Here is a 4986-nt window from a genome sequence, read left to right on the forward strand (position 1 = left end):
CCTCCCTTCCATCATCCCCCCCCAACCCTGCTTATCTCTTTCTCCTCCACTTTCCTGTATTGTAAGATAGGTTTTCTCCAAAGTGTGTGCACATTTTATGCCTTGCTTGAGTCAAATGTGATGAGAGTAAGCTTCACGTTTTCCCTCTCACTTCTCCCCTTTTTCCCTCCATTGCAAAGGCGTTTCCTTACCTCTTTTATGGGAGATAATTTGTCCCATTCTATTTCTCCCTTTCTCCTCCCAATATATTCCTCTCTCACCCCTTAATTTCATTTTTTTAGATATGATCTCTTCCTACTCAACTCAGCCTGTGCGCTCTCTCTCTCTCTCTCTCTCTCTCTCTCTCTCTCTCCCTCCCTCCCTCTCTCTCTCCCCCTCTCTATGTGTCTGTGTGTATATGTGTGTTTGTGTGGGCACGTGTAAAATCCCACCAACTACTCAGACACTGAAAAAAGTTTCAAGAGTTTCAAATATTGTCTTTCCATGTAGGGAGGTAAACAGTTCAACTTTAGTAAATCCCTTATGATTTCTCTTTCCTGTTTACCTTTTCGTACTTCTCTTGATTTTTGTGTTTGAAAGTCACATTTTCTTTTCAGTTAGGATCTTTTCATCAAGAATGCTTGAAAGTCCTCTGTTTCATTGAAATACCATTTTCCTCCTGAAGTATTATACTCAGTTTTACTGGGTAAGTCATTTTTGGTTTTAGTCCTAGTTCCTTTGACTTCTGGAATATCATATTCCATGCTTTTAGATTCCTTATTGTAGAAGCTAGATCTTGTGTTATCCTGATGGTATTTTCACAATGCTCAAATTGTTTCTTTCTAGCTGCTTGCAATATTTTCTCCTTGACCTGGGAACTCTGGAATTTGTCCACAATGTTCCTAGGAGTTTCTCTTTCAGGAGGTGCTTGGTGGATTCTTTCAATATTTATTTTGCCCTCTAGTTCTAGAATCTCCGGGCAGTTTTCCTTGATAATTTCATGAAAGATGACGTCTAGGCTCTTTTTTTGATCATGGTTTTCAGGTAGTCCCATAATTTTTAAATTGTCTCTCCTGGATCTGTTTTCCAGGTCAGTTGTTTTGCCAGTGAGATACTTGACACTATCTTCCATTTTTTCATTCTTTTGGTTTTGTTTTGTGATTTTCTTGGTTTCTCATAAAGTCAATAGCCTCCATCTGTTCCATTCTAATTTTGAAAGAACTATTTTCTTCAGTGAGCTTTTGAACCTCTTTTTCCATTTGGCTAATTCTGCTTTTGAAAGCATTCTTCTCCTCATTGGCTTTTTGAAACCCTTTTTCAAATTGAGTTAGCCTATTTTTATACGTGTTATTTTCTTCAGTATTTTTTTGGGTCTCCTTTAGCAAAGTGTTGACCTGCTTTTCATGCTTTTCTTGCATCTCTCTCATTTCTCTTTCCAATTTTTCCTCCACCTCTCTTACTTGATTTTCAAAATCCTTTTTGAGCTCTTCCATGGCCTGACACCATTGAATATTTATTTTTGATGTTTGGGATATAGAAGCCTTGACTTTTATGTCTTTCCTTGATGGTAAGCATTGTTCTTCATCCGAAAGGATGGGAGAAGATATCTGTTCACCAAGAAAGTAACCTTCTATAGTCTTATTTTTCCCTTTTTTGGGCATTTTCCCAACCAGTTACTTGACTTTTGGGTCCTTTGTCAAGAGGAGGGTGTGCTCTGGGGATCTGTAAGTTCTCATTTCCTCCAAGGTGGCACAATCAAGTGTGTACACCAGTCTGGGGGCAACCAGAAACTTTTCTGCCCAGAATCTGTGAGTAGTAGTTTCATCTCCACAATCACCTGACCTCCAGTTCCACCAAGCCAGCCCTGGGTGCTGAGATTCAGATAAGCTGCTTGATTCTCCCAGGGGATTTTAGCACAGGCAGGGCCACCATTCAGTGTGAGATAAAGATCATCTGCTCAATTCCTCCAGGAGCACTAGGTGGGGGCAAGGCCTCCACACAGGATGAGGTAAGGATCAATGCCCCCAGAGATTTTATGATCCAACTATGGATGTGGCTGCTTTGGGAGCTGCTTTGGGAGCTGCAGCTGCCCAATGCAGCCACTGCCTCCACTGCCTGAAATCTCCCTTCTCAACTAGTTGAAAAAACTCTTTCACTGACCTTTGGCGCCTACAAGTTGAGGGATCTGCAAATTTCTGCTACTGCCACTGGGGATTCTGCCCCTGAGGCCTGCTCATGTCCTCCTCCTGGCGGCGCCATCTCTTGTGGCCAAAGCTGGTCTGGGCTCTGCTCTGTGTCTGGTGCAACAGACTTTTCACATAGTCCTTTCCCATTGGCCTTTCAGGTCACCCTGGGCTGGATATCTCCACTCCATTGTTCTGTGACTTCTGCTGCTCTAGAATTTGTTGAGAGTCTTTCTTTACAGATATTTTATGGACTTGTGGGGGAAGAGCTAGTGGATGTGTGTCTTTCTACTCAGTCATCTTGGCTCTGTCCCTGATAGAAATATCTAAAATTAAAAACATACATCATTTACAAAAGAGGTACACCAGAAGTTTTCCCAATAAGAAGAACAAAGCAAGTCAGCTCACTCTCACTGCTGTAATTTGATAATAATTCTAATGATGCTAGGAATAGCAATAAGAGAAAGAAATTACAGGTGTTAACAGAGACCAAAAGGAGATTAAAATAAACCACAATTATAAAACATTGTATATAGTCTCATTTTTAATAAATTTACCTATTTTACAGAATTTTTTCCCCTATTCTTCCTTTCTGTTTTTTCTTAATTTTCATAAGGTATGTATTTCCTGGGAAAGAGAGGGATACAGAAGGAAATATAAAAAAATGTAAAATTTCAGGATATCAATCAAAATTTTTTTAAAAGAATAGGAAACATTTTAGGTGTTACTTTAGCTCATGTGAGAAACTTCATCATCCCATATCTCTTCTGATTATTCTGCTGGCCCCAGACAGTGGACATAGACTCTCCCATACTCACGTTTACATTGAACGTTTTCATATGTGAGACACTATACTAGGCACAATTCAGACCCTGAAAAATCGTTCCTGATATCCTCATGGAGCTTTTGTTTTATGGACTTTACAAAATGACCTATTTTCACATGAATTGACTTCAAATTACTCTACCTCTCAGTTCTTTCCCAGGCCACTACCCTTGCATTGGCCGCATCACCTTGAATCACACTATCCTCTTCTGTCCAGTTCCTTACGCTTTTTTATTCTATCATCTGTCTTACCCTGCTAAACCCGAGTTTGGATTATCCCCATTTTCCACTTCCTTCAGTCCTATTCACATCCTGCTGAAGAAACTAGAGAAACCACAAAACTGTGATACCTGGGTCCATTGCAAATTTACATTGTACAATCTCAAATGGACCCTCGTTTCAGCAAGGTAATCTTTTTATTTGTCTCTAAGTGATTCAATATGTTACTCACCATGGCACATTTTCAAAATATTTTCATCTTTCTTCAAATGTCTTATGATTTTCCTCTCTGTCTCCCTGCCCCTCTACATACTCTTTCATCTGAGAATTTTGCCTCATCTATCATTGAAGAAGAATGAGGCCACATAGGAATCTCTCTTCTTCCCTTATCATCTCTCATATTCCTTTCCTCACTATTTACTACCTCAATCCTGTCTCTAATGAAGAAGTAGATTTTCTCCTCCAGAGGGCTACCCTCTACAAACACAAGTGACCCTCCTCTAGCTCATCTTCTCGAGCAGATTGTTCCACTATTATCCCCATTCACTTACTAGTCTTCAGTTATCTCCCTATCTACTGACTGCTTCCTAGCTACCCATAAACATGCACATATCTTACCCATCCTCAAAACATCTTTAGTTGATTCAGTCTTACCTGTTTATGTCACCCTATGTTTCCTCCTCTGTTTCATGTCTACACTTTCCAGAGAAAATTATTTAGAACTGTTGTCTCAACTTGCTTTTTTCCTAATTCTCTCATTAATTATCTGCAGTATGGCTTCTGATTTCATCTTTCAACTGAAATTACTCTGTTCAAAGTTACCAATGATATTTTAATTGCCAATTTGAATAGCTTTTTCTTTGTCCTCAAACTTCTTGACCTCTTTCAACCTTTGAAGGTATAAGTCACACTCCCTCCTCCTCATCCCCCTCTTTCATGTTTTCAACAAACATAACATCTCTTGGTTCTCCTTTCTGCCTGTAGCTAGTCTCAGTGTCTGTTGTTGGATCTTCATTCAGGCCACATCTTTGTAGCAGATGGGTACCTCCCCCCACTCCACTCCCAGGCTCTATCCTGGGTCCCTTACCCTTCTTCTTCAAGGTTATTTTGCTTTGTGATTTCATCAACTCAAAGGGATTGAATTTCATTTATATGCACGATTTACAGATATTTTTATACAGCCCTAACTTCTCTCTTGACTTTCTTCTATCTCTAAGTACCTATTTAGTATCTCATACTGGATGTCCTACAAACTTCTTAAATTCAATATACTCAAAGCCCATGATTTTGCTCCTCAAACCTCCCTCCTTCTTGATTTCCCTGTTACTGTCAAGGGCACTACTATCTTTCCAGTCACCTAGGCTAGGAACCTAGGTGTGTCTCAAAAGTTCATTTTTTTCTCATTCCTCCTTGCTGATTTCATGCAGTTCACATAGATTTCCCTCAAGCTTGAAATACTTTGCTTTATTGTCTCAGGATCTTAGCTTCCCTGGATTCTTTGAAGTTGCTGCTAAAATTCAGCTTTTTTGAGAAGCCTTTCCCTCTCCCCCATAATGTCATATTGTCTTCTCTCCAAGTTTATCTCTAATTTTTCCTTGGTATGTTTTATGTACATAGTGGTTTTCATCTTGTATCTCCTATTAGATTGTAAGTTCATTGAGCGTAGGGACTATTCTGTCTTTTTTTTTGTATCCCTGACATATAATACGTACTTATTAGTGTCAGGTGATTTAACTTGACTTGATTTGAATTTTAGGGCCCCTGACTGAATGCTTAAGTT

Source organism: Notamacropus eugenii, chromosome 2, assembly GCF_028372415.1.
Source record: "Notamacropus eugenii isolate mMacEug1 chromosome 2, mMacEug1.pri_v2, whole genome shotgun sequence".
Lineage (NCBI taxonomy): Eukaryota > Metazoa > Chordata > Mammalia > Diprotodontia > Macropodidae > Notamacropus > Notamacropus eugenii.